The sequence below is a fragment of the Lepus europaeus genome, chromosome 12, assembly GCF_033115175.1.
Source record: "Lepus europaeus isolate LE1 chromosome 12, mLepTim1.pri, whole genome shotgun sequence".
NCBI lineage: Eukaryota > Metazoa > Chordata > Mammalia > Lagomorpha > Leporidae > Lepus > Lepus europaeus.
In genome coordinates, this window is record NC_084838.1 from 92,383,809 (window position 1) to 92,397,345 (window position 13,537).

The 13,537-nt window shown below is 40.1% G+C and overlaps 1 long non-coding RNA gene across 1 annotated transcript in view; it reads left to right on the plus strand.

Moving 5' to 3' along the window:
• Positions 1-13,537, plus strand: part of LOC133772011 (uncharacterized) — a 75,604-nt gene that overhangs the window by 16,971 nt on the left and 45,096 nt on the right. Inside the window, exon 2 of the long non-coding RNA XR_009867669.1 lies at positions 11,065-11,510. This is a non-coding gene — a long non-coding RNA (uncharacterized LOC133772011). The remainder of the gene's footprint in view (positions 1-11,064; positions 11,511-13,537) is intronic.

Consider the following 13,537-nt stretch of genomic DNA (forward strand, 5'->3'; position numbering starts at 1 on the left):
AAAAATAGCATTCATATAAATCATGCAAAACCTGATGAGATGAAATGAGAAGTCAGCCTCAATTTGGTGTCATTCCTACCTAAGACATATAACCCTTAATTAAATAAAAAAACAATATAGGATAAACCCACATGGAAAGATATATCTACTCACATACTCATACATAAAATAACAGGCTTATAAAATTAAACACTTAATGAAAGTCAAGCATCAGTCAAGTCTACTACAATCTAAAGATGACTTTTCATTACACAACTGATCAATTATCTTATGTGCATTTATTTCCTTTTCAAAAAATGTATACATAAAATGTTTAATTAGATAAAGAGCAACAGGCAGTTCCTTCAAAATGTTTGTGGAAAATACCTAAATTGAAAAAAATGATCCAGGGGCTGGCACTGTGGCACAGTAGGTTAATCCTCCACCTGTAGCGCTGGCATCTCATATGGGCACCAGTTCTAGTCCTGGCTGCTCCTCTTCCAATCCAGCTCTCTGCTGTGGCCTGGGAAAGCAGTAGAAGATGGCCCGACTCCTCGCGCCCCTGCATCCGCTTGGGAGACCCAGAGGAAGCTCCTGGCTCCTGGCTTTGGATCAGCTCAGCTCTGGCTGTTGTAATTTAGGGAGTGAGCCAGCAGAATGAAAGATCTCTCTCTCTCTCTCTCTCTCTCTCTCCCTCCCTCCCTCCCTCCCTCCCTCCCTCCCTCCCTCCCTCCCTCCCTCCCCCTCTCTCTCCCTCTCTCTCCCTCTCTCTCCACCTCTCTCTGTAACTCTGTATTTCAAATAAATAAAATAATTCTTAAAAAAAATCATGCTAAAAGGCCAGCACAGTGGTGCCCTAGGTCAATCCTCCACCTGCGGCGATGGCATCCCATATGGGTTTTGGGTTCTAGTCTCGGTTGCTCCTCTTCCGGTTCAGCTCTTTGCTGGGGCCCTGGAGGGCAGTGGAGGGTGGTCTAAGTGCTTGAGCCCCTGCACCCACATGGGAGACCAGAGGGAGGCACCTCGCTCCTGGCTTTGGATTGGTGCAGCTCCAGCTGTTGTGGCCAGCTGGGGAGTGAACCAACAGAAGGAAGACCTTTCTCTCTGTCTCTCTCTCTTACTGTCCATAACTCTGTCAAAAATCTTTTAAAAAAATCATGCTAGAGAGTAACATGCATAATATGATACCCTTTTATGTAAAATAATTACTTATTATACATCAAGGCATATCGCAGAATATACACCAAACTATAATAGTGTTTATGTCCTGGGAATGAATGACCAGTAAGGGTCTTTTAGACTTCTGGAAACTTTTTAATTTTTTAACTCGGGTAGTTTAATCTTTTTATACTTTTTACTTTTTTCCTTATTTTTAATTATTTTACTGATTTTATCTTTTACTTATTTTTAAGTGTTTTACTTAATGTCTACTTACATGTATTACTTATATGAGGAAAACTAATTTGAAAAAACTCATAGGGGCCAGTGCTGAAGTGTAGTGGGTAAAGCTGCTGCCTGCAGTGCCGACATCCTATATGGGTGCTGGTTCAAGTCCCAGCTGCTCCACTTCCAACCCGACTCTCTGCTCTGGCCTGGGAGAGCAGCGGAAAATGGCCCATGTCCTTGGGCCCCTGCACCCTCATGGGAACCCTGAGGAAGCTCCTGGCTTTGCGTAGTTCTGGCCATTGCAGCCAAGTGGAGATTGAACCAGCGGATGGAAGACCCCTCCTACCCGCCTCTGCCTCTCCTCTCTCTGTGTAACTTCAACTTTCAAATAAATAAATCTTAAAAAAAAACTGTCCTAAAGAAACTGATATTTCTTTTTTTTTTATTAAACTTTTATTTAATGAATATAAATTTCCAAAGTATAGCTTGTGGGTTACAATGGCTTCCCCCCTCCCACAACTTCCCTCCCGCCCGCAACCCTCCCCCCTCCCGCTTCCCCTCCCCTTCCATTCATGTAAAGATTCATTTTCAATTCTCTTTGTATACAGAAGATCAATTTAGTATATATTAGGTAAAGGTTTCAACATTTTGCCCCCATAGCAACATCGAGTGAAAAAACTACCATTGGATTACTAATTATAACATTAAATAGCAATGTACAGCACATTAAAGACAGAGATCCCACATAATTTTTTTTTTCAAAATAATTAATTTTCTATGCCATTTCCATTTTAACACCAGGTTGTTTTTTGTTTGTTTTTTTTTTTTCATTTCCAATTCTCTTTATATACAGAAGATCACTTCAGTATATAATTAGCAAAGACCTCATCAGTCTGCGCCCACACAGAAACGCAAAGTATAAAACTACTGTTTCAGTACCAGTCATAGCATCACTTGGCTTTAGACGACACATTAGGGACAGATCCCGCATGGGGTGTAAGTACACAGTGACTCCTGTTGCTGACTTAACAATTTGACACTCCTGTTCATGGCGTCAGTAATCTCCCTAGGCTCTAGTCATGAGTTGCCAGGGCTATGGAAGCCTTTAGAGTTCGCTGACTTTGGTCTTATTCCGATAGGGTCATAGTCAAAGTGGAGGTTCTCTCCTCCCTTCGGAGAAGGGTATCTCCTTCTTTGATGGCCCCGTTCTTTCCACTGGGATCTCACTCACAGAGATCTTTCATTTAGGTCTTTTTTTTTTTCCCCATGATATCTTGGCTTTCCATGCCTGCTATACTCTCATGGGCTCTTCAGCCAGATCTGAATGCCTTGAGGGCTGATTCTGAGGCCGGAGTGTTGTTTAGGACATCTGCCATCCTATGAGTCTGCTGTGTATCCCACTTCCCATGTTGGATCTTTCTCTCCCTTTTTGATTCTATCAGTTAGTATTAGCAGATACTTGTCTTGTTTGTGTGATCTCTTTGACTCTTAGACCTATCAGAGCTATCAATTGTGAGCTGAAATTGATCACTTGGACTAGTGCGATGGCATTGGTACATGCCATCTTGATGGAATTGTGTTGGAATCCCCTGCACATTTCTAACTCCACCATTTGCGGCCAGTCCGATTGAGCATGTTCCAAATTGTTCATCTCCTCCCTCTCTTTTTCCACTCTTAGATTTAACAGGGATCACTTTTCAGTTAAAATTTAAACACCTGAGAATAATTGTGTGTTAATTACTGAGTTCAACCAATAGTACTAGAACAACAACAACAACAACAAATACTAAAAAGGATAAAGTATTACATTGTACATCTAAAGTCAGGACAGGAGCTGATCAGTTCATTGTTGCTTATAGTGTCCATTTCACTTAACAGGTTTCCTCTTTGGCGCTCAGTTGTCATCGATCAGGGAAAACAAATGATATTTGTCTCTTTGGGACTGGCTTAATTCACTCAGCATGATGTTTTCCAGATTGCTCCATCTTGTTGCAAATGACTGGGTTTCATTGTTTCTTACTGCTGTATAGTATTCTATGGAGTACATGTCCCATAATTTCTTTATCCAGTCTACTGTTGATGGGCATTTGGGTTGGTTCCAGGTCTTAGCTATTGTGAATTGAGCTGCAATAAACATTAATGTGCAGATGGCTTTTTTATTTGTCAAATTAAATTCCTTTGGGTAAATCCCAAGGAGTGGGATGGCTGGGTTGTATGGTAGGGTTATGTTCAGGTTTCTGAGGAATCTCCAGACAGACTTCCATAGTGGCTTAACCAGTTTGCATTCCCACCAACAGTGGGTTAGTGTCCCTTTTTCCCCACATCCTCGCCAGCATCTGTTGTTGGTAGATTTCTGAATGTGAGCTATTCTCACCGGGGTGAGATGGAACCTCATTGTGGTTTTGATTTGCATTTCTCTGATTGCTAGTGATCTTGAACATTTTTTCATGTGTCTGTTGGCCATTTGGGTTTCCTCTTTCGAAAAATGTCTATTGAGGTCCTTGGCCCATTTCTTAAGTGGGTTGTTTGTTTTGTTGTTGTGGATTTTCTTGATTTCTTTGTAGATTCTGGTTATCAATCCTTTATCTGTAGTATAGTTTGCGAATATTTTTTCCCATTCTGTTGGTTGCCTCTTCACTTTCCTGACTGTTTCTTTTGAAGTACAGAAACTTCTCAATTTGATGCAATCCCAAATGTTAATTTTGGTTTTGACTGCCTGTGCTGTTGGAGTATTTTCCAGGAAGTCTTTGCCTGTGCCTATATCTTGCAGGGTTTCTCCAATGCTCTCTAATAATTTGATGGTTTCGGGTCGTAGATTTAAGTCTTTAATCCATGTTGAGTGAATTTTTGTGTAAGGTGATAGGTATGGGTCTTGCTTCAAGCTTCTGCATGTGGAAATCCAATTTTCCCAGCACCATTTATTGAATAGACTGTCCTTATTCCAGGGATTAGATTTGGATCTTTGGTCAAATATAAGTTGGCTGTAGGTGTTTGGATTGATTTCTGGTGTTTCTATTCTGTTCCATTGGTCTATCCATCTGTTTCTGTACCAGTACCATGCTGTTTTGATAACAACTGCCCTGTAGTATGTCCTAAAATCAGGTATTGTGATTCCTCCGGCTTTGTTTTTGTTGTACAGGATTGCTTTGGCTATTCGAGGTCTTCTGTGTCTCCATATGAATTTCAGCATCATTTTTTCTAGATCTGAGAAGAAGGTCTTCGGGATCTTGATGGGTATTGCATTGAATGTATAAATTGCTTTTGGGAGGATAGACATTTTGATGATATTGATTCTTCCAATCCATGAGCATGGAAGATTTCTCCATTTTTTGGTATCCTCTTCTATTTCTTTCTGTAAGGTTTTGTAGTTTTCATCGTAGAGATCTTTAACGTCTTTGGTTAAGTTTATTCCAAGGTATTTGATTGTTTTTGTAGCTATTGTGAATGGGATTGATTTTAGAAGTTCTTCCTCAGCCGTGGCATTGCCTGTGTATACAAAGGCTGTTGATTTTTGTGCATTGATTTTATATCCTGCTACTTTGCCAAACTCTTCGATGAGTTCCAGCAGTCTCTTAGTAGAGTTCTTTGGGTCCCCTAAATAAAGAATCATATCATCTGCAAAGAGGGATAGAAGAAACTGATATTTCATCTCAGGAGAATGTTAGACAAACAGAACTCTAGTATTTATCTGTAAAGCATACTTTTCCATGCAAGTAATCTGAACTTTGAACCCCCACTTCATGTTTTCTTGAGGAGCACTCAATCCAGTGCCCTTCTTATCACAGAAACAAGTTATAACCTAATCTGGAAAAATCAAACATCTCTATCCCCATGTCAACATTTGTTTTTTGTTTCAGGAATTAGCAACTATTTAATACAAGGCCAATCATTGCATTGTTTTTATTAAGAGGTAGAGAGAGAGAGAGAGCTTCAACTAGCAGGTTCACTCTCCAGATGGCTGCAACAGTCAGTGCGGCATCAGGCCCAAGCCAGGAGCCAGGAGCTTCTTTCTGGTCTCCGAAGGGGGTGGCAAGGGCCCAAACACTTGGACCATCTTATACTGATTTTCCCAGGCTACTAGCAGGGAGCTGCATCAGAGACTTGCATGAACGCCCATATGGAACGTCAGCATTGCAAGCTGCTACAGCTTTACGGGCTACACCACAATGGCATAAAATCTCCCATATTTTAAGGTTACCTGATAAACCACCTGAATCCCACCTGGAAATTTAATTTTCTTAAGCAGTGTAAAGCAACATAATCACAGGTTCCAGAAATTAGGCTTGGACATCTTTGGGAAGCCCTTAATGTGCCTATCGCATGGTCTGAACACCTTGAAACTGTCAGATTCAGTTAAAAAGCAATTATATGCTGCCTACAAGAAACACAACTTTTTTTTTTTTAAGATTTATTTATTTATTTGAAAGATCAAATGACAGGGAGCAATCTTCAATCCACTGGTTCACTCCTCAAATAGCCCCAATGGCTAGTCCTGGCCAAAGCCAGGCGCTCAAAACTCCATACAGTTTCCCACTTGGGTAGCAGGAGGAAAAGCACTTGGGCCATACTCTCCTGCCATCCCAGGCACATTCACAGGGAGCTGCGTAAAAAGAGAAGCCACTGGGTCTCAAATCATTGCTCCAGTATAGGATGCCAGACGGCATTTGGCAGCCAGTCCACTGTGCCACAATTCTGGCTCCTAAAAACCTATTTTAAATATAAGGCAGGGCCATGGTGCAGCAAGTTAATCCTCCGCCTGCAGCACTGGCAACCCATATGGGCACCAGTTCTAGTCCCAGCTGTTCTTCTTCCAGTCCAGCTCTCTGCTGTGGCCTGGGAAGGCAGTGGAGGATGGCCCAAGTGCTTGGGCCCTGCACTCACGTGGAGACCAGGAGGAAGCACCTGGCTTCTAGTTTCATATTGGCACAGCTCTGGCCATTGCGGCCATTTGGGGATGAACCAATGGAGGGAAGACCTTTCTCTCTGTCTCCCTCTCACTGTCTGTAATTCCTCAAATAAATAGATAAAATCTTTAGAAAATATATAAGGCAACACATTAAAAATAAGATCACTGTAATCAAAAAAATCTGGGCACAGGGAAGAGATGGCAGAAAAATGGCCGACGAGAATTCTGGGGACTATCCCTCCCCAGAAATATGGAAAGTCCATCAGATTAAAACATATTGGCCCTCTGGAAGCTAGCAAAGATACACAGCCACCAAGCAAACACATAACCAGGAGCAAAAGCACTGAAGCACTGCTCAGAGCATTAGAACCTTCTAGCTTACCCTTGCCCTGTTCCACACCCCAGTACAATGCTAGTTTTGAAGGTCTCAGAATGGCTATTTTAAAATAGTTTGAAAAATTCACTGAAGAAACCACACCTACAACTCATAGTGATAACAACTAATCCTAGAGAAACTTGAGGAATCTGATTTCCAAAGTTACCTCAAAATATCCACTATTCAAATGAAAGAAATACAAGATATGCCGAGAGACAAGACAGTATGATTAATTCATAACAAATAAGAAATTAACAGATTCTCCCTAGGAGGTTCAGATACTGGAATTACTATAAGACAATAAGTCAATTGTTAGAAATATGTTCAAACAGATGAAAAAAACAAAGGATAATGGAAATCAGGAAACTGATATCAACAAATAAGAAATGTCAATAAAAAGAAGTTATGAAAAGGAACCACATTGAAATTTTAAAGCTGGAATGAACAACTGAAATCAAAACTCACTAGAGAGGTTTAATTGCACATTTATGCAAGTAAAAGAACATTAGTGAACTTGAAGGACTGCTAATTAAAATTATCCAGTCTTAGGAGCAAAAATAAAAAAGCTAGACTATCTCTGTTAACCATCTATATTATACAGAAAGTAAACTTTAGAAAAAAATGTTACATACAAAAATGAGAATCATTTCATAGTTTATTTCAAGAAGGGGCAGTAAGGACACAGAAGGCTTGAACATAGTAGCAAACTATTTGGCATAATTAACATCTGTAGCATATATCCCAAATCAATAGAAGGTACAACTGCATGGCCAAAATTAAGAAAAAAAATCACAAAAAAGTTAAAACTTCGAATTAGATGAAGTATATCCTCCTATACTAAAAGAAGTATAATCAATGCCAAAAAGTATGAAAATACATAGATATTTAGAAATTAAATGTAATATTAGAATTAATGAGTAACTCAAAAGGAAAATTGGGAGGTATTTTGAGTGGAATGAAAAGCAAACACAAAACAGTGAAATTTATGAGATACAGTTACAGCAGTGGAGATAAATTTCTAGCTCTAGGTGTCTATATTAGAATACAAAGTTCTCAAACCAGGAACTTATTCTACCTTAAGCCATTTTTAAAAAGAGTATAAAAGAAAAAGGAAGTAAATAAGTAAAAATGAAAGAAATCACTTAAAAAAATCAGTGAAACATCTTTTTTTGGTCACATAATGACACATGATAGCAATATATCAAATATAGAAGTCAGATGGAAGTAAGTAGCTAAATCTGTGACATCAAAATAAATATTGACAACAATAGGTTATATTGAATCAAAAGGAAACCAAGAGTCTATGTAGATAAAAATAGCAAATAAGTAATATAAAATCTGATGTGGACTAGGATATTTTGGTTTTAAAATGAGGCATTTAACTTTATTGGGAATGTTTAAATTTTGACTCAGAATGTGAACACACACAACTAACATAATAAAACATTCATTTCAAAATTAAGGTTTTTTTTTAAAGCTTTTATTTATTTGAAAGGCAGAGTTACAGAGAGGCAGAGGCAGAGAGAGGGAGAACAGTCATCCATCTGCTGGTTCACTCCCCAAACAGCCACACCAGCTAGAGCTGGGCCCATCCGAAGCCAGGAGCCTGGAGCTTCTTCTGGGTCTCCCACATGGGCACAGGGCCCAGACTTGGACCATCTTCTATTGCTTTCCCAGGCCAGAACGAAGAGCTAGGTTGGAAGTAAAGCAGCCAGGACTTGAACCAGCGCCACATGGGATGCCGGCACTGCAGGCGGCAGCTTTACCTGTTAATGACACGGCACTGCCCCGCCCCCCCGCCCCCCGAAATTAAGTTTTTTTTTTTTTGACTGGCAGAGTTAGACAGTGAGAGAGAGAGACAGAGAGAAAGGTCTTCCTTTTACCATTGGTTCACCCTCCAATGGCCACCGCGGCCGGCGCACTGTGCTGATCTGAAGGCAGCAGCCAGGTGCTTCTCCTGGTCTCCCATGGGGTGTAGGGCCCAAGCACTTGGGCCATCCTCCACTGCACTCCCAGGCCACAGCAGAGAGCTGGCCTGGAAGAGGGGCAACCAGGACTAGAACCCAGTGTGCCGGCGCCGCAAGGCAGAGGATTAGCCTATTGAGCCGTGGCACTGTCCGAAATTAAGTCCTTGACCTGAAAGATCTTAAAGTCCCTGTGGGGGTTGTGTGGTGCACTGGGAGCATTCTAGATTTCTCTGCCCAGCGTTTTTTTCTCTCTTATCTATATAGTAGCTGACTAGCTTTGGGGAAAATAGAAGTGGTGTACAATGAAACTTTCATTAGTTGCTTGTATGCCCCAGTGTTATTACTTGGTTATGGGAATATAAAAGGAAGAGTAGATAGGAGAAGGAGGAACTGCTTAAAATTGGAAGAGTTTACAATGAGGATGAACAAGCCATTAGTTTCAGTGGCTTAAAATTCAGAGAATTCACTACCAAAATAGCTAACCACATGTGTCTACAGCTTATCTAAGAAAGCTGGAGAAAAAGTAGTAGGCAACAGGCAGAACCTTAGGTTAGGAAATAATCAAACATTTAGGAAACCTTTATCCTGTCTGGAATGGGATAAGGTTATAAGCAAGGACTTTGGCCATTGTCTACTGCTTTCCCAGGCCATAGCAGAGAGCTAAATTGGAAGAGGAGCAGCCGGGACTAGAACCAGTGACTATGTGGGATGCCAGTGCTTCAGTACAGTGTTAATGCGCTGCGCCACAGCTCCGGCCCCTATAGATAGTGAATTAATGTTGCCACTGACATACTTAATTGTGTGATTTCATAAAAGAGGAATCACCTCCTTTTAGAAGTGTAGAAAAGGCAGAGAATTGGAGTTTGCCAGGCAAGAAAGATGAAAATATATTAATACAAGCTGTTTGGAGTGATCTCTACAGGTTTGTGGTTCACAGTAGATCATAAAATTATCCTTGAAGGGGAGGAAATTACAAGGTTGTTGCAGGGATAGGGAGAAAATTTAAAGTGGTTTGTAGTTCTTGAATAGGTTAAGCATTGGTACATGAGGGTACAGACTAGAAAGGTAAAGGGCAGAATGTCAAACTGTATTTTTTCAGAAGGCAAAGGTACTGTTGATTCCAGAGAGTTGGAGTAACTACCTGGAATGGAGGCTAAAAGCATGAGAGAAGGATTAGACAGAGAGACCAGGTTATTAGATGTTTTGTCCATCTGGATAAGAGGGCCCCCAACTGATTCTGCCCTCTTTAAGCACTGTGACCAAGGCCCATCCCAACTCTTTTCCCTCTCAGAACCTGAACAGAATCAGCATTTTTCCTGCATCTCTAAGCTTCAGTCAATGTCCTCACTCTAACAAAAACAGAAATGCAGGAGAGAGAATGCTGTAGTAAAAATCTGCTTTGTTGTCATTTTGTTACCCAGCATTCACTTACCTTTGGTAAATATTCTGTCTATGGCCCTTTGGGGAACTATCTCATTCTTAGTTTCAGATCATGTGCAAGTAGAATTGTCTTTTCCCGATACTCTTATTTTAAGGATAAATTTGGACAAAAAGTTCATCCCCTGTTTTGGGCCACAGTGACTGGTTAGATGTGTGCATGTTAGCACATTGGAAGGGACTAATATAAGCAACAACCCATTTTTAATTATGTTGAAGGATATAACTGTGAAACTGCCAGACACAAAGACATAGTGAAGCCAGCCTACATATAGCCAAGAAATGCTAGCAAATGAATCCTTATGGCATCATTAGGCCAGCATGAACCCTGCTGCCCAAGGCCATTCTCATTTCCAGACTTTTTCAGGTACCCAAGTCAACAGCTTCTCTTTTTTGTTGAGTTATATTTGCTGTCACTTACATCCAAATTCTTTCTCACAACATGAGGAATCTCTCTATTCCTGGCTCCCTCTTCCATGTTTGCCCTCTAGATATTCATAAATATTACCTTCTCACTCAAATTATCTTTCTATAAAGGGGAATAAAGTTAATGATTTCATACTGTTCTCCCTCCTCCTCCTCCTTTCATACTGTTCTAAGTATTAAATGGAATAAAATGCAGAAATGACAAATTTGTTCCACAACACTAAACTATGGCACACAGTACTTAATTTCTCTATATGAAATCTGGCTCAAAGCCTCAGTTTTAACAGGTGTGAAATATCCAATATGATTAACTGTTGGGACCTTGTGTATACTTAGCTTAGTATCCAAGGTCAAACAGAGATGCTAAGGTTGGCCAATGCAGTGTTTTGCTGTAGCTCCCGAGACAGTGGAGCTTGAACATTAGTCATCTCAGCCAATATCATTTCATTCCTTAGGAACCGCTACTGCTTCCTAGATGACTTCCACACAGGACTCATCCACTTAGAACCTGTCTTTACAATGCTACTGTTAGGCAGCTCTCCAACTTTCAATCTCTTACCTGCTTCAACCTCATCTTCTCTTCCTAGGAACACCTAGATGAATGCCACTCCTACATGAGAATTGGGATAGCACTGTACAAAAGATGTGTCAAAGCTGGTTTTGGAAAGGAAACGTGGAAACTGTTAATAGCTCCTGAGACCAAGAACCCAGAACTCCTCAGAAGACAAGAGTGAAAAGTTACATTCTTTCCTTTTGGAGTTCCTTCAGGCAGGAAAGTGTAATCAATAGCTCAGTAAATTATCCTGTGACAATTGAAGAGTACCTAAAGCTGAGAAAGTAGGATGAGCAAGATTAATTTCCCTCTCATTGTTGTCAGCAAACCTCCCACCCACTATGAAGCTTCCATCGTGATCAAGAGGGGTTACTTGCTGCCACCTCCTTTTGGACATTACACTTAATAGATGGCCCACGAGTGACCAACTTTCTTACTGCCTCATCTGGTATTTCTTTGAATGGACAATATGAGATTAAGGTAAGATGACTTGTTGTGTAGACCCCATTCAGTAACTCAACCTCTTTAAGCCACCGTATCTCCCTTTGATGGAAGTCCTCAATAAGGTCATGGGTACACAGAAAACACCCCAGAATGGAAGTTACATGCTCTGAGTTCCCTTCTATTGGCTTTTCTACTAATTGGGTGACTCATTCGCTAATGTGGAAGCATGAGATATATATGCTATATCACATATATTTGTAAGATCAGGAATTTAATTAATTAGAAATCAAATGTAAAGATTAGAAATTAAAGGAATAAATGAAAATAAAATTTTACTTTTTAATTCTTAATTGAATTAGGAATAACAAAATGGCGGCTGATTGGGTAATTACATTATATGCACAAGTGAAATGAATGTGATAAAGATAGGAAGGAGGAATTGGGAAGACTGTATCATAAGATATCTAAACTACCTGTAAAAGTTTAGTTATTTGAAAATGGACTTAGATGACTTCTGAGTGTATATTACAGTCTCTAATGCAGCCACTGAATTATTTTGGAAGAAATGTTATTGGTAAGCTGGGAAAGGAGAAAAGATTGAATGAAATTTTTATTTAAAATATTATGAAATAATAAGAGGAACAGCATAACAAAAAAAAAAAAACAGAAAACAATGAACAGATGGCAATAGTAAATTCTTATATATCGATAATTATTTTAAATGTAAGTGGATTAAGTTTTTCCATTAGAATAGAGTAGCTGAATGAATAAACTAGCAGTATCCAACTTTATGCATATAAGAGGCTCACTTTAGCTTTAAGGGCACACATAGGCTTGAAAGTGAAAAGTTGTAAAAAAAAAATTCCATGCAACCAGTAACCAAAGGAGAACAGATGTAGTTATCTCAGACAAAATAGACTTTAACAAAGGAATGAATTAAGCACCTCATAAAGATACCTGCACCTCCATGTTTATTGCAACTCTGTGTTTAATATTTTAAGGAACTGTCCAACTGTTTTCCAAAACACGCCATTTTCATTCTCTTTAGCAGTATGTAAGACTTTGTATCTCTCTACATTTTCTCAAACCTTATTACCTGTTTTTTCCAGTTATTATTTGTTTTCATTTTATTTGAAAGACAGGGAGACAGACAAACAGAAACAGAGAAACAGATGGGGAGAGATCTTTCATCTGCAGGTTCACTGCCCAAATGCCCATAACAATGGGCCAAGCCAAAGCCAAGAGACTGGAATTCCATCCAGATCTCTGAAGTGAGTGGTAGGGACCCAAGTACTTGAGTCATTGCCTGCTGCCTCCCAGAGTTCACATTAGCAGGAAGTTAGATAAGAAGAGGAAGAGGGGCTGGCGCTGTGGCGCAGCGGGTTAAAGCCCTGGCCTGGGCTTTAACTGGTTCTTGTCCCTACTGCTCCTCTTCCTATCCAGCTCTCTGCTGTGGTCTGGAAGGCAGTAGATGCCTGAGTCCTTGGGCTCCTGCACCCACGTGGAAGACCTGGAAGAGGCTCCTGGCTCCTGGCTTTAGATTGGCACAGCTCCAGCCACTGCGGCCATCTGAGGAGTGAATCAGCAGATGGAGGACCTCTCTCTCTCTCTACACTTCTGTGACTCTCTTTCAAATAAATTAATCTTTAAGAAGCCATAAGAAACACATATTTGTTAAAAAAAAAAAAAAGGTGGGAGAGCCAGATTGAAACATAACACTTGGTTGTGGGATGGTAGCATCCCAAGAAGTGCAACTCATTGTGCCAAATGCCTACTCCTGTTATCTGGTTTTTTGATTGTGATCATTCTAGTAGGTGTGAAGTGGCATTTCATAGTGGTTTTCTACTTCCTTTATGAGTAATGAAATCAAGGAACTTCTGTTATCTTTATTTTAGTGGCATTTTAGGAAGGACATGAACTATTAGTATAGTTGATCTAAGTCTAACTGGATAAAAAATAACTTATTTTAAATATGTAAAAGGAAAAATTTCTTCTAAGTTATTTGAAAACATTTGCATAGCAATCTCAGGGTTTTGTCCACCTGCACTGTTTCCTACTTCAGT